Source organism: Bos mutus, chromosome 21 (assembly GCF_027580195.1).
Source record: "Bos mutus isolate GX-2022 chromosome 21, NWIPB_WYAK_1.1, whole genome shotgun sequence".
Taxonomy (NCBI): domain Eukaryota; kingdom Metazoa; phylum Chordata; class Mammalia; order Artiodactyla; family Bovidae; genus Bos; species Bos mutus.
Window position 1 is genome coordinate 333880 of NC_091637.1, and position 27714 is coordinate 361593.

Below are 27714 nucleotides of genomic sequence, written 5' to 3' on the forward strand. Positions count from 1 at the left end.
CCCTGTGTCAGGGGTAGAGATAGTGTGATGCCCCCAGAGCAGGGCTGAGAGTCCAGTCCATGTGTCCGTGTGCTCAGTGTCCTGGGACGTGCCTGCACATCCTCTCTACACACCGCTTTGTCCTCTGCAGACAAAATATTCATGACACACCTCTTCCTTTCCCAAGCGCTGTTTCACACACCCACATTCAAGGGAGCAAGACTTCCTGTTTGAAGGTAGGTTTGGAGATCCTCTCTTAACCTCTGGACTTGTTTCTTGTATTGCTACCACTGCTACTGCTAAGTCACTTCAGTCGTGTCTGACTCTGTGCGACCCCATAGACGGCAGCCCACCAGGCTCCCCGGTCCCTGGGATTCTCCAGGCAAGAACACTGGAGTGGGGTGCCATTGCCTTCTCCAGTTTCTTATATTGTTCGAATAATTTATTCAGTCTAAAAACCCCCACAAGCACCACCATATGCTTGCTGCTTTGCCTATTCAGGATTCTTAGCTGTTCTGACAGAGAAGGCAATGGCAACCCACTCCAGTACTCTTGCCTGGAAAGTCCCATGGGCAGAGGAGCCTTGTAGGCTGCAGTCCATGGGGTTGCAGAGAGTCGGAGAGGACTGAGCGACTTCCCTTTCACTTTTCTCTTTCATGCATTGGAGAAGGAAATGGCAACCCACTCCAGTGTTCTTGCCTGGAGAATCCCAGGGACAGGGGAGCCTGGTGGGTCTATGGGGTCACACAGAGTCCGACATGACTGAAGCGACTTAGCAGCAGCAGCTGTTCTGAGGGCATGGCCCAGGGGCCTCCCAAAGGGAATGAATTTTGTCCAAGGAAGCACCTGAGAGGCTGAATCACTGAATCACTTTGCTGTACACCTTAAACAAACAAATTATTGCAAATCAACAATACCTCAATTTAAAGAAAAGATATTCCCTCATCAAAAATTGTTCAAAATTTTGTAAAGTTTTTCCTTCAATTGTTGGTTTTTAGTATGTGCCTAATTGGTTTGGTGGTGTTTTGTGAGGTAGGGATCCAACTTACCTTCCCACATGGATACCACATTGTCCCAATGGGACGATTCCTTTGTACTTGAATAATTGAATATTTTTTAATTTAATAATGGAAATTATTAAATTAAATTATTGAGTTAATTTAATTATTAAATATTAAATTATTTATTGTATTAATATTATAAAGTAATTTATTATATTGATTACATTAACTGTTAACTATTAAATTGATTTATTTAAATTAATATTTAATTTATTTTAATTTAAATAATATTTCAATTATTGTGCTTGATTTATTCATATTTTCTATTTGTTCCTGGTTCAGTCTTTAGAAGATTGTACTTTTCTAAGAATTTGTCCTTTTGTTCCAGGATATCCATTTTATTGTCATGCAGTTATTTCTAATTGTCTCTTATGACCCTTTGTCTTTCTGTGTGGTCTGTTGTAACATCTCCTTTGTCATTTCAAGTTGCTTTGAGTCTTCTCCTTGTTTTTCTTGATGAGTCCGGCTAATGATTTGTCAATTTTGTTTATGTTCTCCAAGACGTATCTTATTGTTCTATTGATCTTTGCTCGTGTTTCCTTCATTTCCATTTATTTCTGCTCTGATCTTTATGATTTCTTTCCTTCTGCTCACTTTGGAGGTTTTGTGGCCATTTTCCTCTTTTTCTAGGTTCTTTAGGTGTTAGATTAGGTTGTTTATTTGATGTTCTTTTCATTTCTTGAGGTAGGCTTCTTGTATTGCTATAAACTTCCCTCTTAGCATTGATTTATTGCATCACATAGGTTTTGGGTTATCATTTATTCATTGCCATTTGTTTTTAGGTATTTTTAAATTTCCTCTTTGATTTCTTCAGTGACCTGTTTGATTTCTCCATGTGTTTGTGTTTTTTACAAATTTTCCTATAAATGATCCTTAATCATGTATCAGTGTGATCAGAAAAGATTCTTGCTGTGATTTCAGTTTCTTAAAATTTGCAAGGCTTGATTTGCGACCCAAGACGTGATCCATTTCAGAGAGTGTTTCATGTGCACTTGAGAAAAAAAAAAAATGTATTCTGCTGTTTGGTGATGGAATATGCTAAAGATATCAATAAGGTCCATCTAGTCTAATGTGTGATTTAAGGCTTATGTTTCTATATTAATTTTCTTTGTGGATGATCTGTCCATTGGTATAAGTGGGGTGTTAAAGTCCCCTAGTATTATTTTCTTACTGTCGATTCCCTGTTTTTTGGTTATTTGTATTTGTCTTACGTATTTAGGTGCTCCTGTGTTGGATGCGTGTGTATTATTATTGCAATATCCTCTTCCTGGATCGATCTCTTTATCATTATGTAGTGTCCTTCCTTGTCTCTTGTAATAGTATTTATTTAAAAGTCTGTTTTATCTGAGATGAGAATTGCTACTCCAGCTTTCTTTTGATTTCCATTTGCATGGGATACCTTTTTTCCAGGCCCTCAGTTTTAGTCTGTGTGTGTCCCTAGGTCTGAGGTGCATGTATTATCGACAACATTTATATGGGGCTTGTTTTTGTTTCCATTCAGCCAGTCTGTGTTTCAGTTGGACCATTTTATCCATTTATAGGTAAGGTAATTATTGCTATGCATGATACTATTATATACTTTATTATTCTGTTTTTTTCCATGTCTATTCACTCCCTTCTATTTCCTGCCTAGAGAGCATCCTTTAATATTTGTTTTGTAAAGCTACTTTGGTGGTGCTGAATTTTTTAACTTTTGCTTATTTGTAAAGGTACTGAGTTCTTTGAATCTGAGTGAGGTCATAGCTGGTTGGAGTAGTCTTGCTGGTAAGTTTTTCCCTTTCATAACTTTAAGTATATCATGCCACACCCTTCTGGCCTGCAGCGTTTCTTCAGAAAGATCAGCTGTTAAACTTATGGGGATTCCCTTGTTCTTTGTTGCTTTTCCCTTTCTGCTTTTAATATTTTCTCTTTTTGCTAAGTTTTTCTTAGTTTGATTAGTATATGTCTTGGCATGTTTCTCCTTTGGTTTACTCTGTGTTGGACTCTCTGTGCTTCTTGGACCTGGGTGTGGTTCCTTCAACAATATAGGGAAATTTTCAGTCATTGTTTCTTCAAGGGAGAGTTTATCTTTCTCTCTTCTCCTTGAATTCCTATAATGTGAATGTTAGTATGTTTGATATTATCCACCAAATGCCTTAAACTATCCTCAATTTTTTGGCTTATTTTCTTCTTTTTGGTGCTCAGATCGGGTGATTTCCACTACTCTGTATTTCTTTGTCTTTTTTTAAAATATAAATGTATTTATTTTAAGTGGAGGCTAATTACTTTACAGTACGGTAGTGGTTCTGCTCTACATTGACATGAATCCGCCACGGGTGCACATGTGCTCCCCATCCTGGCCCCGCCCCCTCCCTCTGGGTCAGCCCAGTGCACCGGCACTGCTCTGTATGTCAGCTTACTGATCTGTCCTCTGAATCATCCAATCTCTTGACTCATCTGCTGTATTTTTCATGTCAGTTATTGTATTCTTCCATTATAATCAGTTCTTTTTTATACTTATTGCCTGTTTGTGGAGTTCTCACTCTGTTCTTTCATGCTTCCCCTGATACAAGTAAATATCTTTTATTCGTTTATTTAATGGGTCCACTGGGGCTTGCTGTGTCATTGGCTTTCTCTAGTTGCATAGAGTGGGGGCTGCACTCAGTTATGGTGCGTGGGCTTCCCATCATTCTGTCTTCTCTTGTGGAGCACAGGCTCTAGGGTACATGAGTTCAACAGCTGTGACATGCAGCTTTACTTGCCCCACAGCCTGGGATCTTAGTTCCCAGACCACGGGTTGAACCCTTGTTGCCTACATTGTCTGAAAAATCTTAACAAATGAACCAGCAGGGAAGACCCAGTAAATATCTTTATGACCCTTACTTTGCAGTCATTTGATGTAGATTATTTATCTCCATCTTGTTTAGTTCTTTTTCTGAGTTTATGTCTTAGCTGTTCATTTAGCATAGATTCTTTGTCTCTTTATTTTGCCTTTTTGTTTCTATGCATTAATATTAGGTAGATGAACTATGTCTGAATAAGTGGATTTTTGTAGAGTGTCTCCTATGCGGCCCAAAGGAACAGTTCCCCCAGGTCACCAGAGACAGGAAATCCAGGGTGTCTCCTGTGTAGGCTGAGTTTGGTGTTCTGTTAGATGTGCATGCGTTGCTTTGGGCATGCTGGTGGGTCTGGCTGGCCCCCAGTGCAGCTGAATGTAAGCCCCACCTCAACAGTTGCAGGTGTAGTTCTGGCTGGAGCTGACCTGAAGTGGGAATCAACTTGAGGGGATGCAAGTCACAGCTGAGTCCACCCACCGTGAATGGTAGGAAAGGAGGCGATTGTGTGGGAATCCAGGCCCTTGAGGGCAAAGCCATTTTGGAGGAGCGTTGTGGGCATGGCTGGGCTGGATATGTCTGTTCCACAGGGAACACAGAGACATAGCAGGGCAAGCAGTGCTAGCAAGGTAAGTGAGGAATGTCAGAAAAGTCTCCTTCTAGCACTGGGACAGCTGGGTACAGGGAAGATTTTTTTAAATGTCAAGTGATTTCATCCCTGGATAAAGTTTCAAGAAATCCTTGCCCCTTTGGCACGTGTCCTAAAATTAGTATATAATTCTCTTTCCCATGTGACCTGTGGCTACATTGAGCGTCATTACTGACAACATTCAGCGTCAGTAAGTTTGGCACTAACCTATTAAGCATGGGGTCTTGGCTTACCACAGCCCCCAGCTCTCTCCCAGACGTAGCTCTGCTGGTTTCAAATCAAGATATGGGGGCTTGTCTTCCTCATTCAGGTCACCAGGGCTCAGGTGCTCAGCATGTCCTCCCAGGGAAGATACCAAGTTGGTAATGTCCCCTCCTAATTCTGGGTTACCCATCAGGAGTATGGGTCCTGACTAGACTCTATCTCTCCCTTCCAATGCATCTCCATATTGTTTTTTCTTTACAACCTTAGTTGTGGAAGAGCTACTCTGCTAATTTTCAAGTTGGCATCTGGGTTCTCCATGTGAGGAAGCTCTCAGAATAAAATAGAGTAAGTGTCTCAAAAAGTGCTGTTTCAGTTTCTGTGGAAGCTGTCTCCTTGCGTAAGTCAGTGGTTCTCCAAGTGTCATCACTGGACCAGCCGTGTTAGCATCACCTGGGAAGTGGTTAAAACTGGAGTTTCCTAAGGTCCACCCTGATCTACTGTATGAGACGCTCTGAATCATTCCTCCTAGCCATACACATGCTCAATACTAAATTAACCTGAAACACATCTTCCCCAAGGTTCTGGGCCCACCGTGCCCCTTAGCTTTAACCAGGTACTACTGTTTTGCAATTCTGAGGAAATTTAGGAATTTGGGGGGGCATGTTTCACCACTCTCTCTTGGAAGATACTAAGGAATATCTAATAAGTTGGACACGATACTTCTCTCTCGTCACCCATTGTGAGAGTTCTTAGTACATAAAGTAAAAATAAAGAACAATTTGATTGGTAAAGAAAATCCTACAGCATGTTGGAAAGGTGCAGATGCTGCATTAAGATCAAGGTCTTGTACAAGGTTCATGGGAGTACAGGATGTACAGATAGTTTGTTACCTTCATGGAAAAGAAACAAGGGTGGAGCAGAGTAGCCACTGGGCTTCAGTGACCCCCTACTGCTTAGCTGTGCACCTTCCTGCAGGTGTGATCACCACTGAACCCTGGGAAGAGCGCTTCACACCTTGAACTGTGAGGCTCCCCAGCAGGCTGGCCTGTGACCTCCTGGGCACCATCACCTTCTGCTGCTTCCTGAACTGGCCATGTTTTCTCCCTCTGCCTTCATCTCCTCTGCCTTTATCGCCTGGTCTTTTGTGGGGGTGCCAGTACCTTGTGGTCTGTGCTGGGCCAAGGAAGACGCACCTTTGCACTTCTGAACCCTACTGGCCACCTGATGACACGTCATCCTCCCGTGATCGTTAACTCTGGCCCTGATGGGAGAGAGCTGTGTTCACCCACCACTGATGTACTCTCTTTTAGCTAAAGAAGGAATCCATTCTAATCATGCTTTTTAGGTGGCTGGATTTACCAAACAGAAATACACGAATCCCAGTTAAATTTGAATTTTAGGGAAACAATGAAAACTTTTTTTTTTCTTTTGTTTAGTAGAAGTCCATCTCCTGCAATACTTGGGATGTACTTATACTAAAAATTATTCACTGAAAACCAAATTTAACTAGATGTCTTGTGTTTTACCTGACAGGCTTACTCCCAAGGTAAAGGGGTTCCCATTTTAGCTTCCCATCCTAGGAGTGGCACTTTGTCTTAGAAAGGAATGTATTTAGTCATCAAAATAAGGTCAGACTTACCTGCACGCCAGCCATGACTTGTGACATATTGATCACATGTTGAAATGATAATACTTTTTGTTTACTGGATTAAAATATAATTTGAAAATTAATTTCATCTGCTTCTTTATGTTTTTAAATGTGGTTACTAGAAAATTTAAGGTATTATATGGAGCTTGAGTTTGTAGTCCATAGTACACTTCACTGGACAGCTTTGGCCTAGAGCAAAAGCAATGCTGGGGGACCTAACGACCATCGGGCTGGGAGTGGGGCACCCCTCTCCCCAGAAAGAGTTAGACTCTCCCCTTTGGAGTCGTTTGTAGCTGAACTGGTCAGGGGCATATAGATTCCTTGAGTGTAGTTTGTCTTTACAAAGATTTTATTGTTTGAATTTTTCAGTTCTGACCAAATCTTGGTGGTTTTTGATTGACGAGAGACCAAACAGGCCTGGAGTGCATTTCCTGTTAAGTATATTTATAGCAGGGTGCTTCCCAGGTGACTCTGGTGGTATAGAACCCATCTGCCAATTTAGGACGCACAGAAGACTAGGGATAAAAGTTTGATCCCTAGGTCAGGAAGATCGCCTGGAGGAGGGCAAGACAACCCACTCCAGTATTGTTGCATGGAGAATCCCATGGACAGAGAATCCTGGTGGGCTACAGTCCATAGGGATGCACTGAGTCGGACATGCCTGAAATGACTGAGCACACATGTGTATTTGCAGTTGAATTATGACAGCAGATTGTGACACATGGGAAGAAGCAAGATGGGTGTGGAAAGGGGGTGATTTGGGAAAGGGTCTGGTTTCTGGAAGCTGTACCGTGTTGTCCTTTTTACTCCTCTTTTTCTTCTTTTGGTTTTATGATTGCATACTGGTGGTGGCAAGACAACACTGACTGCATTTGCTAGAAGCAGATGTCCCCATTAATTTAGATTTTAGAGACTGAAAATTAAGGAGGATGCATTATGCAATATGAAAGAAGGAAATGAAAATTTCTTTGGCAACATTCAAACTCTGAATATCTCCTGAGTTGGGTTCGTGGAGGTGGAAGTCTTTTTATATATGTCTTATATAAGATATAAGACAATATCTTAGGATCATAGTTTAGTTGTAGGACTACAATTCTCCTTGATCATTCACTGCTTTCCTCTCCCTACCCCCTAACCTTCTGAAATTCTTGGAAAGTCAAGAAACAGTAGTGAGAGCAAAGCAAATAAAAATTCAAGAGCTTTCAGAGGCCAAGGGCTTGGTCTCTGGTCAAATAACCTGACCTTTACTCAGTTCCATTTACAATCTCTCTTCTGGGAAGGCTTGGACGGTAAAAGAATCTGCCTGCAATGCAGGAGACGTGGGTTCGATCCCTGGGTTGGGAAGATCCCCTACTCCAGTATTCTTGCCTGGAAAATCCCCATGGATAGAGGAGCATGGAAGGCCACAGTTCATGAGGTCGCAAAGAGTCAGACATGACTGAGCAACTAAGCATAGCACATGCCAAGCACAGCAACTCGGAGAACCTACTCTTGCTGCAGGATCCACCTTCTGTCCACTTCCACTTTTCCCTCCAGGTTTCACTACCTGCTGATCATGTTGCCACAGTGTCCCTCATAGGTGTCTTGTCACCAGTTTGAGGATATGACCTCCAAGATGTCAGGCCAGTGGGAAGTTGATGCCACATACCTTAGCAGCTGGCAGTCTGGCACATCTGGTGATAATTTCATTAAGCTCAGCCCTCCCCCACCCTAGGTCTTCTTGTTGGCATTGTTGTTAATTTGAGGATTTTTATAGGACACGTGTGACACATGGCTCTTCAGTAAGAGGAGCTGATAGCCTTGGCTGGCAGAATGAGGCATGGCGCTGTGTGCCAAGTTCCATTTTCTGAGAAGGAGAACACCTCAATTTCATGAGGCCTTGAGCTCTCAGACCCAAAGGAGAGAAACCAAGGGTGTAGAAGGTTGACAGGCACTGACTGGAAATCTGTGTGAGAAGGTGTTACTGCTGGCTGTGTCCTGTGTCTCATGCTCAGCGCAGAAAAACTGATGCTTTTGAACTGTGGTGTTGGAGAAGACTCTTGAGTGTCCCTTGGACTACAAGATCCAACCAGTCCATCCTAAAGGAAATCAGTCCTGGGTGTTCGTTGGAAGGACTGATGTTGAAGCTGAAACTCCAACATTTTGGCCACCTGATGCGAAGAGCTGACTCATTTGAAAAGACCCTGATGTTGGGAAAGATTGAAGGCTGGAGGAAAAGGGGACCACAGAGGGTGAGATGGTTAGATGGCATCACTGACTCAATGGACATGCTTTGGGTAAACTGCAGGAGTTGGTGATGGACAGGGAGGCCTGGTGTGCTGTGATTCATGGGGTCACAGAGTCAGATTCGACTGAGCGACTGAACTGACTGACTGACCACCACCATCATCGTGCACGGTCACTGGCCCTTGTTCAAGTCCAACAGGTCCAACTCCCCTTATCCCCTGGCAGCCTTATTCTACTTTGTGTTTGCAGTGGACTTATCTGGACATCTCACAGTGGAATCATAGATTATTTGTCCATTACTGTTTAGCTTGTTTCACTTGGCATATGACTTCAAACTTTACTCAATTTGCAACACATGTCAGAATTTCCTTAGTTGTTAAAAATAAATAGCACACAGGCTCACCATCATGTACAGTCAGGGAATTACAAATGAAAATCATGATATATCACACCACACCTCTTAGGACTGCTAAACGCCAAATATAAGATAATACTAATTGCTGGAGGGTGAGGAACAACAGCAATTCCTCATTGCTGGTGGAATGCATGTACAGTCCCCATGAGAGGCAGTCTGGTAGTTTTCCCCAAAGCTCACAGGTTTCACCTTGGGATCCAACAATCATGCTTTCAGTATTTACACAGTTGCTCTGAAATTCTACATCCAAATGCAAACGAGGATGCAGTTTTGCACAGCAGTTCTATTCACAATGGCTACAAACTTGAAGAAATCAGGATATCTTTCAGTAGATGAATGTGCAAGCAAATTGGTGTACACAGATATCAAGGGGACCAGAACACACCACCCCAAATTATGTCTGACATGAGTTAGTTTAGTTTAATTTAAAATAATAATAATAAAAACCTGAGTAGAGGTTGCCCCCTATTTTGTTTTAAATGTGTTCATTTCTTTATGGCCATGCTGTGTCTTCGTTGCTTTGAGAGGCCTTTCTCCAGCTGTGGAGAGCTGGTTCTGCTCTTGTTGCAGAGCGTGGGCTCTAGGTGTGCAGGCTTCAGTAGTTGTGGCGCCTGCATGTAGTAGTTGTGGCTCCCCAGCTCTAGAGCGCTGGCTCAGTAGTTGTGGTGCATGAGCTCAGCTGCTCTGAGGCATGTGGGATACTCCTGGATCAGGGATAGAACCTGTGTCCAGCGCATTAGCAGGCAGATTTTTAGCAGCTAGCTCGCCAGGGAAGACTGAGGTTACCCTTTTGTGAGGTACATTTACATTTATGAGAGAAATCTCCATTTGTAAGGGTGTCCCCCTTTGAACCTAGGAGAGGAATAATTACATCTCAAGGAAGGAACACTTATCAGTGAGGAAGTCAGGACTTAAATCTGCAAACAATCTTCTGTTTATTTACTGTGCTTTGCATGATAACCTGCCATAAATGGCCTCTGCCTTCCCCTCAAGGTCTTTCTTCTGTTTGGGGTTGAAGAGCTATTTATGGTGAAGTCTTTGGTCATTTCAGGGAGGACTCAGTTTTCCTTGGCATCTCCTCTCTATGCAAAAGGTATACATGTTCATTAAACTTCTTTCTCCTGATAATTTGTGTTTAATGATGGAGAAGGAGGGCTCAACCAAGAACCTGGAAGGGGAGAGGGAAATTTATTTTCCTCCTATATACATGCAAAGGAATAACACTCAACAGTGGAAAGGAATGAAACATCAACCTTGAAAGGGATAAATCTTAGATGCACATGGCTAAGTGAAAGAATCCAGTTGAAAAGGCTGCACCCAGTATGACGCCATTGTGACATTCTTGGAAAGGTAAAGCTACATAGATGATAAGCAGATCACGGAGTGGGGAATTGGAAGTGATCGTTTAGGATGGATACCTGTCAATATGCATTTGTCTAAGCCTGTCATTTTATATAGTGCAAAGGGTCGATCAGAATCTATTCAAATGTACTTATTCATTGTATAAGTAAGTCATAGGATGGAATACCAAACACAACAGAATCTCAACATCACTCACTATTCTATCACTATTCAGTTCAGTTCAATTCAGTCGCTCAGTCATGTCTGACTCTTTGTGACCCCATGAATTGTTGGTGGGAATGTAAATTGACATAGCCACTTTGGGGGGCAGTATGTAGGTTCCTTAAAAAACTGAAAAGAGAACTACCATACCACCCAGCAATCCCACTGGGTTTGCTGAGACTACCATAATTCAAAAAGATAGATGCACGCTCATGTTCATTGCAGCCCTATTTACAATAACTAGGACATGAAATCTGGAGAAGGAAATGGCAACCCACTCCAGTACTCTTGCCTGGAAAATCCCATGGATGGAGGAGCCTGGTAGATTACAGTCCATGGGGACAGGAAGAGCCGGACAGGACTGAGTGAGTTCACTTTCAATTTCACTTTCATGCATTGGAGAAGGAAATGGGAACCCACTCCAGTATTCTTGCCTGGAGAATCCCAGGGACGGGGGAACCTGGTGGGCTGCCGTCTATGGGATTGCACAGAATCAGACACGACTGAAGTGACTTAGCAGCAGCAGGACATGGAATCAACCTAAATGTCCATCAACTGCGAAATGGGTAAGGAAGAGTGCTACATATATACAGTGTAATATTATGTAGGCGTTAAAGGAATGAAAGTGGGTCCTCTGAAGACATGTGGATGGACGGTCAGTCATAAAGTGAAATGAGACAGAAAAACAAAAACATATATTGTATCTTCATATATATATATATTCGTATATATGAATTTATACGTTTATCTGTCTATCTATAGGCTTCCATAGTAGCTCAGCTGGTAAAGAATCTTCCTGTAATGCCAGAGACCACGGTTCAATTCCTGGGTTGGCAATATCCCCTAAGAAAGGATAAGCTACCCGTTCCACTATTGTTGGGCTTCCCTTGTGGCTCAGAGAGTAAAGAATCTGCCTGCAATGTGGGAAACCTGAGTTTGATCCCTGGTTTGGGAAGACACCCTGGAAAAGGGCATGGCAACCCACTCTAGTATACTTGTGTGGAGAATCCCCTTTGGCAGAGGAGCCTTGCAGGCAACAGAATGAACAGGATTGAGCAGCTAAGCACAGCGTATATGGAAAATGGTGCTGAGGCCCTTATCGCCAGAGCCCACATAGAGGCACAGACACAGAGAAGGACCTTGACGACGCAGCAGGAGAGGGGGGAGGGGCAAACTGAGAGGCCAGCAGGGACATGCATGCCCTGTTAAGATGTACGTTTCCTGTTGTTGCTTTTGTTTGTTTTTAAATTTCCTTTATTTATTTCTAATAATCCTCAGGTCTTTAACCAGACAGCTAGTGGAGAGCAGCTGTCTAATATACGGAGCTCAGCTTGGTGCTCTCCATTGACCTAAAGAAGAGGAATGAGGGGGTGGGTGGGAAGCTCAAAGGGGAGCAGATATATATGCACATATAAATGATTTACTTCATTGTACAGCAGAGAATAATGTAACATTGTAAAATGACTATGACACAATTTTAAAAAGAGAAAACATATAGGTGGTCCTGGTGCTACGACTCTGCACTCCCAAAGCAGGGAGCCCAGATTGATTCATAGTCAGGGAACTGTATCCCACAAACTGCAACTGAGACCCAGCGTAGCCAAATTGTAAAAAAAACGAAAAATTACGAATGCCACAGACAGCATAAAAAATAAAATAGTATCCATATATTTCTGATAAATGTTATAAAAAATGGGGACATTTCCTTTTCAGGAAAAGCCCTGATGGTTATTAGAAATAAATTAAGGAAATTTAAAAACAAACAAAAAGCAACAACAGAAAACCTATTATGCCAAACAAAAGAAGTCTGACACAAATGCAAACACAAGATCCGGTTTTTATGAAATCCTAGAAAATAGATCTAATCTCTCGAAACCAGCAAATCATTGGCTGCCTGGTGTTGATCAAAATGGTTGGGAAAAGGACAAGAGAAGATTTGTGGTGATGGAAACATTCTGTATCTTGCTTGTGGTGGCTGTACATGGGTGTATTTATCTGTCAGAAAACATAAAACTATACCCTTAAATTTTACTGCATGTGGATTATACTAAGGTCATGAAACGATACTTAACATGGTTTGTCACTAGAGAAATGCAAGTTAAAACCACAATGAGAAACTATCTCACATCTAAGATAGCTTCAATGTAAAGATCAGAAACAACAGAATATGACAAGAGTGCACAGGATTAACAAGTGGTGGGAGAACGTGGAGACACTGGAACCCTGTATCTTGCTGGGGAGAATGGAAGATGATGTGGCCACTGTGGAAAAAAATTCACACATTCCTCAAAAAGTTAAAATTGACCTATGAGCTGGCAAAACTGTTAGGGGAAGCACACTAATTGAAACTGCCCACCCTGGCCAGGCACCATAGTAACCATTTGCATGAGTTGTTTTATGACAGGAGATCCTGATAAGGAATACGAAACTAATAAGCCACCACCAACAGGAAGAGTTCGGGAAATGTTAAAAGGAGACACTGTGTGTCCATCCACTTCCCAGAATCCCTCTCGCTAGCATCCATCTTGGCTGAGCGATGCGTGCACCACCAGGAAAGACTCTGAATTAGAATGATTGGCCAAAGACCACCCGGAAACTAATCCCATCACCATAAACCCCAAGACTGCGAGCCACGCGGCAGAGGAGTTCTCCTGGGTTCCCTTACCCTACTGCTCTCCACCCGGGTGCCCTTTCCCAATAAAATCTCTTGATTTGTCAGCACATGTGTCTCCTTGGACAATTCATTTCTGAGTGTTAGACAAGAGCCCAGCTTCGGGCCCTGGAAGGGGTCCTCCTTCCTGAAACAAAACTACTCTAGGTCTAAACCCAAAAGAATTGCCAGTAGGGACTCCAACAGATACTTGTACACGAATATTCATACCAGCACCATTCACAACAGACAAAAGGGAGATGCAACCCAAACGTTCATCCATGGGCAATGGATAAGCAAAATGCATTACAAACACAGTTACCCCTCAAACCACACAGATTTGAACTGCACAGGTCCACTTACACCTGTATTTTTTTCAATAAATATATACTATGGCATGTCCCATGGTTTTTGAATCCACAGACATTAAACCGAGGTTATAGAGGGCTCACTGTAAAGTGTACACAGATTTTTGACTACATGGAGGATCTTAATACTTTTTTGCTTTCAGAGAACTAATTTTGTAAAGGGAATGGTGCTCAGAGATATAACTTGATACTTTCATCTCCACCTGCCTACCTCCCATCTTCATTCTGAAGTCTAAGATCTGCCTCAGTATCAGCAGGGCCACAGCCATGACTTTCTGCCTCTACTCTGTTCCTGCAGATGCCCCCCCACCCCTCCCCCCATAGTAATCACTGCTTATTGTTTCTCAGGCCCAAACAACGATTCCATTCTTGGGTCCTTCCTTCCACCAGTTCCAGACATGAATTGAAGAAAATAAAGTTGATTCTGTCTTTGAGATATATCTAGTTCTGCCCATACATGAGTACTTGCTTTATTACACTACTAGTACCAGTGACTTCCCTGATAGCTCAGATGGTAAAGAATCTGCATGCCATGTAGGAGACCCCAGTTCGATTCCTGGCTTGGGAAGATCCACTAGAGAAGGGATAAGCTACCCACTCCAGTATTCTGGCCTAGAGAATTCCATGGAGTGTACAGTCCAGGTGGCTGAAAAGAGTCAGACACGACTAAGTGACTTTCATTCATTCACTCACTGACTCAGTACCAGTGAGCAGGCAAGTAGATTTAAAGTAAATGCTGCTTAATTAACTGCCCATCTAGATGGAATAAAATCGATCCAACAGAAGTCAGTTCCAAGTGAATAGTGAACCTAAGTGGAAAGGAAAGAAAAACCGGTAGATGACATAGGGGAATATCTTCATGACCTCAGGTAGCCAAAAGTCCAAGGGCAGGAATTTGTGTCTGCTGCATTCATGCCGCATCTCCAGTACAGATGCCCAGTGTTTCCAGAGGGAACATAAAGGAAACTTCAACACCATCTGGAGGAAACTACACACCTGCAAGCACTTGGGTCATTGTGAAGACACACAGTATTCTCAATGATCAGATTGAATGTCATATAAATGTCACTTCTCGTTAGTCTAACATCTAATGCAATCCTAATTAACAGCCATTCAGACTGATTTTCAGGATAAACTGATTCTAAGTTTCACATGAAAAATGAGCAAGAATACCTAGGAAAGCCTGAGGGAAAAAAGCCGGGTCCAGTGATGAGGTGTGATAAGGCCTACCAGGAGATAAGACAGATTTTAAAGCCAGGATTATTATTATTTTTTTTTTTGAAGAATCCAGGCAACTACTGTTACAAGTTTCGTTATTGGCTCAGATACCACTACATAAAACACTATTCCGAAGACTCTTGACTTGTTAGGTGCCTCCCGACTCAGAGATCGGGAGGGCCCTGGGAGGCGCAAACGGAGGCGGCGGCGATCGCCTTAAATCAGAAAGTGGTGGATAAGTTTTTAAAGGTTTGCGTAGAGGGGCAGGGGGCTCGCCAGGGCGCCCAGCTGCAGTGCCCTGTAAGCCCCCTCCTTTCTCAGGAGGTAGAGCACAGTCTCCCTCCTTTTCTTCATCAATGGTAGAAAAATATGATCTGCGCAGAAAGTGGAGACCCACCACCATCCACCGCCATAGCCTCCCCCACAGGCTATCTAACAGCCTCATGACGGGGGTCCAGGACATTTCTAATCACATTCCACAGAGCAAAAGCATCTACAGGAACCCTTTTTGGCTCATGTTTCTCTTTCCCTGTTCCGGAGATCTTTTAACTGTTTGGTGACTGAATCTTATGGATGGTCTGGTTGGGGATGTTTCTCTTAAGCTCTTAGGAGCATTTTTAGCTAAAAAAGACCAATCTTTATTAGAATGGTATCGGGCTGCTGCCTCTTTTAAATCTTTTTCATCTTGAGGTGAAGTATATTAATTATAAACAATTAACGAATTGTTTTTATTAATAATTTATAATTTTTACATTGTTAAATAAATAAATAAATATATGTATTTATATAATTGTACATTTTAATTAATTAAAGTAATATACTGTAAATATAAGTATTTACAATAAATTTTTGTAATATTTATTTATGTAATATAAATAATTATAATGTAATTAATTAGCTAATATTAAATATTAATATATATATAATGTATGTGTATATACATAAGTATAATTAATATATATAATATATAATATAATAATGTAATAATAGCATTATGTAATAAATGTAATACATTTATATATTATTAGATTCATAAACATTTATTAATATTAAAATTATATTATTTAATTACAAAATAATAATAATACATTTTAATAAATTAATGTAAGTTATTTATATATTTTATTACTAAATCACGTTGGCAATTAATGTAGTGGATTAACCAGATTCATGAGCAGGATCTAAAGAGTCTCTAATCATATTTCATAGAGAAAAGGTGTCAGTGGGGACCTTTTCTGGGCCATGTAAAGTGTAATAAGTTTTTAGGGGCTTCCCTACTTTTTCCCAGATATCTAGGTTAACAGTGCCCTCTTCTGGAAACCAAGGACATTGCTCTTGTACAAATGTAAAAAGGATTGAACATTAGCTTTCTTAAACTTAATTCCTCTTTTGTTTAACAGTTGTAAGATTACTCCTATAAAGAGTTGTCATTCTTTTGACTCACTGTTACCCGTGTCAGAAAATTATCTTTTTTATCTCTTCATCGAAAAGATTTTTACTTCCCACTGTTTTTTACTTTACCTATTTTATGCAGGGGGGTCTGCGGCATCCTGAGTGGGGTCCTAGCTGTTCGAAAAACTGTACAATGGGGGAGACTTACCTTCGGGACCCTGTTTCGGGTGCCACTTAGCGGGGTCCAGCCCCAGTTGGATCCAGGGATTCCCTCAGGAGAACGGTGTCGGCAAATAGAGAAAGTAAAGGAGATAGATAAAAGGGGGGAAAAATAGGCTTAATCTTCCTTGGTTTACACAGAAAGCCAATAAAGTTCCTGACACAGAACTTGTTCTGTTCACAGAGTCCGCAGGCGCCCTCTCAGATGGGGTTAGGACGCAGGGCGCCCTCTCCCTGGTGAAGACGCAGGGCGCCTTCCCGATAGGGTCTTAGAAGCCCAGGCAAAAAGTGAACAGAGAGCCCCTGTGTTTTAAGTAGTCATCCTAAAAAAAGAACAGAGAGGAAAAAAGCATGAAAAAAAAAAAAAAAAATGACACAGGGAGACCAAGCTCTGATGAAGCCAGGTCTGTAGCTTTATTTTCAAAAGGAGCTTTTATACCCTAAGTTGCATATTTCCAGAAGTGAAAGATACAGAGTTATATAGAGTCAGCTCAACATTACATCAGTTTCACCCTTATCAAAAGCAGGACATTTTTTGTATAGCTTTTTATAAACAAGGGTCTTATGTTGTGCACACCATCTTCTGGCCCTGTGGCCTGTTAACATTTTGTAACTCTTTTTTGATAAAGGTTGGTCGCCCAGAAAACCTGTTTTCCCTTTATCGTTTTAGTCTACAGTCCCCCTCAAGAAACAGAGATACATTCTTATGGAACAAAGGCACAGTGGGTTACAACAAAGAAAGAACTTACTAACTCAAGGGTTTTATGTTGCTAATGCCAAGGCTACTGCTTGTTTTTCTTGCATACCAACTATTTTTGTTAATGTACTCCCAGGCGCACATTGGGTAAAGGACAAGGAAACTCAGCAGCAAACATTGGCTCAACAATGCAGTATTATTTTAATAAAGCTTTTTTATCGCTCGAAGGTTATGCTTGGGGTGTTGTGAACAATCATGTGCATTAGTTGTAAGAATGTGGATAAACCTGCCAAACAAGCTAAAATAGTAACAGAGGGGTTACAGGAAAAATGTTCCTTTCAAGCCCAGGAGACTTAGTAACTATAGCCCTAAGTTGATTTGTTTCAGAAAAAGGTGGTCAGGGATAGCCCCCTGTAAATGTCAAAAAAGTTGGTGAAAAGCATAATATAATAAACAGTAGACACACAGATTTTAGTTTTGGGGTAGATGCTGGAGCAGATCCAGAGAATCCCTTGAGTCCTGTTTCGCCTTTGTCTGTCAGGTCCTCTCCACATGACGTTTGTCATGGTTGGGATCTCTCGTGGTGGCTCCTGACATATATCAGAAGCTTTCTCTGTCTCCTTTATACTTTAATAAAACTTTATTACATAAAAAGCTCTGAGCAATCAAGCCTCATCACTGGCACTGGATCGAATTCCTTTCCTCCAGAGGCCAAGTATCCTGGCATCTGTCACAGCTCATCGCAGCAACATTTCAATACTGAAGAGATCCTCCAAGAACTAAGAGTCTTTTAATAGTACAAAGCCATAGATTACAAAATGAAAATACATATGACCCCCCTAATTTGTGCAGCTTCACAGGTGCCACTATGTGGGTCGGGAAGATCCCCTGGAGGAGGGCATGGCAATCCACTCCATTGTTCTTGCCTGGAGAATACCATGGACAGAGGAGCCTGGCAGGCTACAGCACATAGGGTCGCACAGAGTGGGACACGAATGAAGTGACTTTACACTCACGCACCTTAATTTGTCAAGAAATAGCTGGAGTAACAGCAAATTTAGCCTTGGAGTACAGAATGAAGCAGGGCATAGACTAATAGAGTTTTGCCAGGAGAACACGCTGGTCATAGCAAACACCCTCTTCCAACAACACAAGAGAAGACTCTACACATGGACATCACCAGATGGTCAACACCACAATCAGACAGATTATACTCTTTGCAGCCAAAGATAGAGAAGCTCTATACAGTCAGCAAAAACAAGACCGGAAGCTGACTGTGGCTCAGATCATGAACTCTTTATTGCTAAATTCATACTTCTATTGAAGAAAGTCGGGAAAACCACTAGACAATTCAGGTATGACCTAAATCAAATCCCTTACAATTATGTAGTGGAAGTGATAAAAGAGATTCAAAGGAATAAATCTGATAGAATGCCTGAAGAATTATGGGCGGAAGTTGGTGACATTGTACAGGAAACAGTAATCAAGACCATCCCCCCAAAAAAAGAAATGCAAAAAAGGCAAAATGGTTTTCTGAGGAGGCCACACAAATAGCTGTGAAAAGAAGAGAAGCAAAAGGCAAAGGAGAAAAGGAAAGATATACCCATTTGAATGCAGAGTTCCAAAGAATAGCAAGGAGAGATAAGAAAGCCTTCCTCAGTGATCAATCCAAAGAAATAGAGGAAAGCAATAGAATGGGAAAGACTAGAGATCTCTCCAAGAAAATTAGAGACACCAAGGGAACTTTTCCTGCAAAGATAGCACAATAAAGGACAGACATGGTATGGACCTAACAAAAGCAGAAGATATTAAGAAGAGGTGGCAAGAATACACAGAAGAACTGTACAAAAAAGATCTTCACAACCAAGATATTCACGATGGTGTGATCACTCACCTAGAGCCAGACATCCTGGAATGTGAAGTCAAGTGGGCCTTAGGAAGCATCACTACGAACAAAGCTAGTGGACGTGATGGAATTCCAGTTGAGCTATTTCAAATCCTGAAAGATGATGCTGTGAAAGTGCTGAACCCAATATGCCAGCAAATTTGGAAAAACTCAGCAGTGGCCACCGGACTGGAAAAGGTCCGTTTTCATTCCAATCCCAAAGAAAGGCAATGCCAAAGAATGCTCAAACTACTGCACAATTGCATTCATCTCACACGGTAGCAAAGTAATGCTCAAAATTCTCCAAGGCAGGTTTCAGTAGTATGTGAACTATGAACTTCCAGATGTTCAAGCTGGATTTAGAAAAGGCAGAGGAATCAGAGATCAAATTTCCAACATATGTTGGGTCATTGAAAAAGCAAGAGACTTACAGAAAAGCACATACTTCTGCTTAATTGACTACACCAGAGCCTTTGACTGTGTGTATCACAAAAAAACGGTGGAAAATTCATCAAGAGATGGGAATACCAGACCACCTGACCTGCCTCCTAAGAAATTTGTATGCAGGTCAAGAAGCAACAGTTAGAACTGGATATGGAACAACAGACTGGTTCAAAATCAGGAAAGGAGTAAGTCAAGGCTGTATATTATCGTCCTCCTTATTTAACTTATATCCAGAGTACATCATGAGAAATGCTGGACTGGATGAAGAAAAAGCTAGAATCAAGATTATCAGGAGAAATATCAATAACCTCAGATATGCAGATGACACCATCCTTATGGCAGAAAGCCACGAGGACCTTGATGAAGAGCCTCTTGATGAAGGTGAAAAAAAGTGAAAAAGATGGCTTGAAACTGAACAAAAAAAAAAAAAAAAAAAAAACTAAGATCATCATTTGCCATCAAAGGTCCACCTACTTAAAGAAACGGATTTTCCAGTAGTCATGTACGGATGTGAGAGTTGGACCATGAAGAAGGCTGAGCATCAAAGAATTGATGCTTTTCAACTGAGGTGTTGGAAAAGACTCGAGAGTCCCCTGGACTGTATGGCAATCAAACCAATGAATCCTAAAGGAAATCAGTCCTGAATATTCATTGGAAGGACTGATGCTGAAGCTGAAGATTCAATACTTGGGCACCTGATGCGAAGAACACACTCCTTGGAAAAGATCCTGATGCTGGGAAAGAGCGAAGGCAGGAGGAGAAGGTGTGACAGAGGACGAGATGGTTGGATGGCATCACTGACTCGATGGACATGAGTTTGAGCAACTTCTGGGAAATAGTGAAGGACAGGGAAGCCTGGCGTGCTGCAGTCCATGGGGTCACAAAGGGTCAGACACGACTGAGCAACTGAACAACAGCAATTATTTCAAAGAATTCAAGTGATGTTGCATGTAAAGACAAATATGTGAAAGCCTATCTCCACTGGCTTTTTTTCCAAAATGAATTTTCTCACCTTTTGCTTTATAAATTGAATTCATTTTACCCCCTTAATCCAGACTCAAGATTCTGTTTGTATACTGGGAAATTCCTCCACCAACATGTGTGTAAGCCGATCCCCTTTAAAGTCTGCTTGTTTCTGAGTGTAAATCTGCTTGCTCCCCAAGCCCCTGCGACGAGTAATATCTGGTGCCAGTAAGGTCCACCAGGTGCTCTGCCAAAGAGAAGCATTGGGAGTGACCTTTGACAAGTGAAGTCCCTGCCTCCCTCTGCACCTGCCCATCTGCTCTGGTGATGCTTAAGAGCCCACCAGAGGTGGCCATGGGAGGGGACTGCCTCGGGAACCAAGACATAGGCCGCTCACGTCGCGGCTCCCTGGTGTTTTAAAAGAAAGACCATACTTGCTCTTGAAGTTTATGAGTTTTTGTTTTTCCTGTTTTAGGCGATGCAGAGACTAAAAATGAAGAGCACAATAAATGCTTATCAGATACCTTGGATAAGCTTCTATGCGAATCAGATGAGAAACTTCAGCTTCATCTGAAGGAGAGAATGGCAGCTTTGGAGGGTAAGGTGAGCCAGCCCCATGGCCTCTTTAGAAAGAGGCGCTTCTGGCCTGGCCTGGCCTGGCCCGGCCTGGCCCGGCCTGTGTGTGGGGGAAATCTCCAGCATAGGAGTTGGAAAACTCTTCCCATAGAGGGCCCCGGAGTGAATGTCTTTACTGGTATGAATAATTGAGTAGCAGCATTTCATGCTAGTGAATAAGCGTGACAGCATCCACAGGCAGTGTGTAAAGGAACAGACATAGATGTGTGCCTGCAACCTTTACAGAAAGCGTCAGAGAGCCGGATCCACTGATGGCCCCAGTGTTACCAGCCACCATGCTAGAACTTTCTTCTAGGTCCACCCTCACCCTTTCGTTTCTTTCTTAGAAGTTTATTTCTGGGGCTTTGCTGGCAGTCCAGTGACTGAGAGTCTGCCTTGCAAGGTCAGGGACACAGGTTCGATGGCTGGTTGGGGAGCTAAGATCCCACAGACCACGTGGCAACCATGACAAAGGAATCCCGCATGATGCAGCTAAGCTAAGGCCTGACACAGTCAAATCAATAAGTTTAGTTCAGGATCTTTTACATAAAGTGATAGAAAAGACTGAATCAACTAAAAGCAAGTATTCTCATATTCCAACTCCAGCCTTCTCTCTTTTCATTTGCTTTGAAAAATGGCTGAGAACCTCTACCAGAGCAGCTCAGTGGGCAACATTCTGGTTCAGGTTCGGTGAAAACCTGTCCCACCTGCACCAGTGCCCTAAAGACGAGGCCCAGAACCTTCCCCGAGGTTGGCGTTTGGGCAACGCTTGTCTGAGAGAGACCAATGGTCACTACAAGTTCTGTGGCACGTTTTCCCCCCACAAAACCCAAGATGAAACACACACCTCACTAGAGACCACACAGTGTGGTCCCCTCACTTCACCCTGAACTGTGGGCTGGCCCTGAGGTGGGGATAGTTTTGTCTCAGGCTTGAATTTGGCATGTGAAACCTGCGCCAGTTTCCTGAGTGACCACTGAACTGCAAAAAGCTATAAGCAGTTTCACTTCTGCCGGGACCTGGCCTCCTTGTATCTAAAAGATCAGTCAGGGAAGGAGGAGATTGTCTGTGTACAAGTTAATGTTAAAAGTTGTCATCCAGCCTCTTGCTGGCACTTCACTCTGGGCGCGAGGTCCGCCACTCATCCCAAGGTGCTTTATGCTTTCAGACAGAAGAGTAGCCATCCCGCAGTCCATGCAACATCTGTAAGAATTGACACTAAAGCTGTTTGTATCTTTTTCAGAATTCTCTCCTATGGGAAGCTAAAAATGTTAAAAAGCAATTAGAAGAAATGCAAAACAACAAGCTACTTAAATCTCTAAATCGTTTAGCAATTTGTTAAGAGCTGAATTGAGCTGGGTTCATTGTTCCAGTCACTAAAGATGCTTAGGAGATGTCGAGTTACATTTTCCTTATGGCTAATCCACTGCTGTAACATGTATAGCATTTCTGGTTTTGAACACTGAATGTGTTTGCATTATAGATGGATTTAGAGTGTGTGGCCGTTGTGTGTGGTTCAGAATTCTGAGTAGTCCTTTCTGGGTTCACCCGAAAGCTGAGACAAAGCGTGAGCCTTTCACGTGGACTGTGCTGTCCGTTAGAAAGATAATATGAGCCACATATGCAATCTAAACTTTCTTAAAAACCAACAGGCTATTTGACGTCCTTTTTTCACTGCGAGTCTTGAAATCCTGTGTGATTTCCACATCGAGGTTTGCACCAGCCTGTCTCACGTGCTCAGGGGCTGCAGGAGGCGAGTGACTGCCATGGCCGACAGCACAGAGCTGCCAGGTTGAGTCAAGTGACTCAGAAACTTGGCCCGTTTGACTTGTTTTACCCCATGAAGAAGTGGGGTGTAGAGGAATGAATGTGAGGAATGCCCAGGAATGCAGGTGAGCTCCATGGATACAGTTTAAAGCAATGAGAGGAGCGAGGGCAATAGAGTGAGTCCTGCCCCCCTACCCGAAGCCCCGTCCCAAGTCCAGCTTCTCTCTACAGACTTCATCATTGTTAATGGCTTGCCGTGTTTCCTCCAGAAGCTTTTCTACACCTGAGATGGAACTTCTTATTCATTATGGTTTATAGGGTTTAATACTGTTCTGAGTGCTTCTATTTGCTATGGGACACTTAGAGAATATTTTCTCACAATTAAAATATTTGGAGTTGATAACTACTCCTATAACCTGTTCTACACATTTTGGTGCAAGTCATTTTACATCCAGAAAGCAAGCGGTGCAGGCTGTGTCATTTGCTTTTTCATAGGCCCAGCTGATTCTAAACCTGGAGACCCTGAGAGCCGAACTGGACCAGACGAGGCTACGAGGGGCTCCCTTCCACCATGGGTAGGCCGCTCCCCCAAGCAGCTCCCCTCAGCGCTGTCGAGTGTGACAAGGGCCTCTCTGGTGTGTGGACAGTATGACTGGGTGTTGCTCATGGTCGCACCTCAAGGAGCCTGTAGCTTCGTGGCCAGCGAGAGAGAAGAGACAAACATTGTTCCTTAGGGTCAAACTTGGTACCACGGAGTGGTAGTCACAGGATTGACAACACTCAAAAACACAGGCAGAGGTTTGGAACTGGGGGGGGGGGCGACCAGTTGATATTTGGGTGTATTTATTTGAGGGGCCTGACAGACTGTGACACTGCCATTTCTTAAGAGTTGCAGAAGGTTAATAACCTGTAGTCTTTTTTACATGAATGGAGACTGAGACATGACTTGTCATTGACTATGGTGGGAGGAATCACCTGGCTTGTGAATGAGGCAAGCAGATCAAAGTGTAACACAACTGGGCACAGATTTCTCAAGCCTAGTTCTTCTAAAGCAGAGTTACACCACATGTATGAAACGCTCAAACCAGGACCAGAACTTGCTGCTGGTACAACTCCTGTGTGCCAGTTCAAAATCCATTTCAGGTCCCTCCCTGGTCATTAAGTAACCAATGTGGGCAAAGTCCTAACATTAAAAGTGAAAGGTCTTAAAAACGCTTTTTCCAGAATTCTGTATGTATTAAACTCTGCCACCTAATCTCCTGTTGCCAAAGAGTAGTGTGAATAGCTTATACAAACCTGTGCAAATATTTCTTTTTTGAGTTCTCATGCAGAATTACTCACACCAAGCTACTAAACAAGGACACTTGCTGTACCACATGTTGGAGGGGTTCTCTCTGAGATGGTCTCAAGGGGGAGGGGTGGGCAGGGTGGGCGCTGTCTGTCTGTGCACAGAGGAGAGGTGAGGCTCACAGGAGGAGGCCTGAACCCCCAGCACTCTTCTGTTTTCACGGTGACCGTTAGGTAGTTTCTTATAAATCATGACACCCGCAGACACGACCGCCAGAAACATCATGATTCCACATGGTTACACAACTCGGGCCTGAGGATCTGAGGGTTAGCAAATGCCACTTGACTTGTCTGACCGCCGGTATCACTGTCACACATCCCTTCAAGGAGCGGAACCTCAGAAAACCAGAGAAGATGGCCAGGCAAACTGCCTCAGCAGAGTCCACACAGCATGCTCCCATCTCTCCGAGAGAACGGGCTCCACAGACGTCACCAGACTCGCCTGAGTGAATCAGAAGGAAATTTCAGCATCATCAGGAACACATTTGACAGGGAGTTGCGGGGGGTGGGGGTGGGGGTGGGGGAGGAAGAACCGGGAGACTCGGGTTGACATATATACAGCACTGATACTACACATAAAGTCAACGAGTGAGGACCTAGTGCATAGCACAGGGAAGTCTACTCAGTGCTCTGTGGTGAAGTAAATGGGCAGGAAATCTAAAAGAGAGGGAGATAGGTAGATAGATAGATAGATAGATAGATGACTGATTCACTTTGCTGTACAGCAGAAATTGACACAGCAGTGTAAAGCAACTATACGCCAAAAAATGGATGAATGAATTTTTAAAAAAGGAACACACTGGGCACCCTAGAACTTGTAGAAATGAGGAGTCCACACCCAGGGTGCAACACAGCGCTAGGGCTGCCCTAATGTTGGTTCACTGCCAACGGAATGCCTGGACCAGGCCTCTTCTACCCCAGAGATCTCAATGCAGAGGCGGGGAGGCAGCCAGTTGCAGTCTCACCAGAGCTCTGCTCTTGCTCACACAGCCATGCCAAGGCTGAGATCACCGGGAGAACAAGGGACTCACAGTCCACCTCAGGACAACAGACACAGCTGCAGTCACTCACTTCGTGAACATCCTGCTGCAGTTTCCTGTTCACGTCCTCGGACTTGAGGAGGTCCTTCCTGGCCATGTCCAGGTCCTCCTTCAGTCACATGGGCAAAGAGGGCTGCCAGGCGCTCCTCCATCTGGCTCTGCTCCTGCTTGTCTATGACTTCCTGGAGGTCGATCACCTTAGCCAGGTCTTCCTCGTGGCTTAGAGGGTCTCTAAGGGGGAAAGGAAGCCTTAGACAGCCTTGTTTTGAGAGGGAGGGACCACAGCACTTCCGGGCAATCGGTGAGGTCAAAACTGCCTTCTGCTCTCTGGGAGCTCACAAGACCCTCACAGCCACTCAGACCTACATGGTATGTTGGTGAGAGGTCCCGACAGCCCCACACAGACTGGATGGTAAGACAAGAACCAGACAGAGAGTGAGACCAAGGACTTGCCTTTCCATTGGCGCTTGGCATGTTTCCTTGCTCATGATTTACATCAAGCACCCTGTGCATTAGTATCTTTTCCTGGTTATTCTCCTCTTTAAGAATCATCTGCTAAAACCAAAAAGTTGAATTAGAGTAAAGAAATAAGTAAAGACAGCAAAACACCTGGAAAAATTCAAGTCTAAACTGAAAACGCAACATAAAAAGAAAATACATGGTGATACTATCCATCCCGAATACCACCAGGTGATTAGAGTCAGAATTTGTCTTCTGCTGGAAAAAGGGGTACTTAAGAGATCCTGCAACTCTGAGCCACAAGTCTAGTTTACTAGTCATTAAAATAACCCAGGTGGGCAGGTCCTCAATCAGAACGATAAATAACATCTGATGCCCACCACTACAGCTTTCATTCTTTTTTAAAATGAAAGGATTCAAATGACAAACCCTTCACGGAAATTACACAATGACTGATCAAACTTACCTCTTTATGTGTGGCACCTAATTCTTCTTCTAACAAACTACACCTTTCGAGTGCTACTTGTAATCACGCTCTCAACTCAAACAAAAGGGGCCAAGTCACTGTGTGTTGATGTGTGTATATTCGTTAGTACACTTCTTAGTGTATACTCACCCTAATACATAGATACTGTCACAGAATACCTTTAATGTCTCTCATTGATCTTAACGTCAAGTAAATCTGCTTGTTAACAGCTTTAAATTCTAAATTTGAGAGAACAAAATGTTATCCTAAATTAATTCTATTACCCAGTTTTTAACTGCAAGTTGATATACAGAATATAATAAATCTGGAGACATTTATGCCAACTAACACTTTTTAACTGGGGGTTTCCCAGGTGGCTCAGTGGTAAAGAATCCACTTGCCAATACAAGAGGGCAGGTTCGATCCCTGGGTTGGGAAGACTGCCTGGAGTGGAAGATGGACACCCACTCTAGTATTCACGCCTGGGAGCCCCCATGAAGAGAGAGGCGTGGTGGGCTACAGTCCACAGTGTCACAAAGATTTGGACATGACTGAGCATGTACACCAACGCTTTTTTTTAACTATATAAAACTCTGACTTCTTACAGAAAAAAATATATATACAAGAATTCAAGAAGCTCAAAAGTAAAGTAGTTACATAAATACATGCATCATCCACCTAACAAGACAGCAAGTGTACAAATCCAGGACGACTGGGTGGCTGGTACCCTCTCGTCCAGGGTCTTGTGGTGCTCAAACAGCAATTTCAGTGCGCTGAGCACCTCCACGTCGCTGGTCATGCCGGCTAGGGACTGCGCCTGCTGCTTGCCCACCGTCATCTGGAGGGATGACACATACCAGGAAACCAGGCACTCCAGGTGCTCCAGTAGCAGCTGCAGGGCAGGGCCAAAGGAGCACCTTCAACCTCATGCTTGATTCAGGCCCAATAACTCCTCTCAGACTCACCCTATAGCGGAAAACATGCTAAGGCACATCGGAATCCCGCCAGTTCAGGCTAAAGTTAGAGTGGACTTTCCCAGGGGCCCAGTAGTCAAGACTCCACACTTCTGCAGGGGTCATTGGTTTTAATCCCTGATCGGGGAACTAAGATCCCACACAAAGTGTAACATGGACAAAAATGTAAGTTAAGAGAACTCCCCCCTCAAATGTTCTAAAATTACATTAGCTCTCATCATAAATTTGAAGCAAGGTATGAGAACCCCGAACTGATCCACCCTGGTTTGCTCAGTGGGAAGGTGTGAAAAATGACTTGGAAATCAGACAGAGTTTAAAGACAGCACACGGAGGCCAGCGGTGACCCCCGCGGGGCAAATGTCAACACGTGAGAATCCCCCTACTGACCCTGGTATTGCTTCTTTCCACTCTAAGCTCAGTGATTTCTTCTTATTCTTTCAAGAAGCTGCTCCATGCATATTTTTAGTTCTTCAGTAGGAGTTGGAATCTCCTAGAAAACAGTTAAATGAGAAACTAAATGCAAACATAAATTAAAAAGAGAGAGAGACTGTGAAGACTGACGCTGTCAAGTCTCTCCAGGCTCCACACAAAGGATTTCCTTGCCCCTCCAGAGAAGAGGGGGTCCACTGACCACACGAGCACACAGACCACC

General features: G+C 43.1%; 1 long non-coding RNA gene across 1 annotated transcript; it reads left to right on the plus strand.

Moving 5' to 3' along the window:
• Positions 1 to 24442, plus strand: LOC138984332 (uncharacterized). Its single transcript, XR_011461574.1, has 3 exons — positions 1 to 215; positions 20870 to 20992; positions 23272 to 24442. It is a non-coding gene; the product is annotated as an uncharacterized lncRNA (long non-coding RNA).
• The last annotated feature ends 3272 nt before the right edge of the window (positions 24443 to 27714 follow it).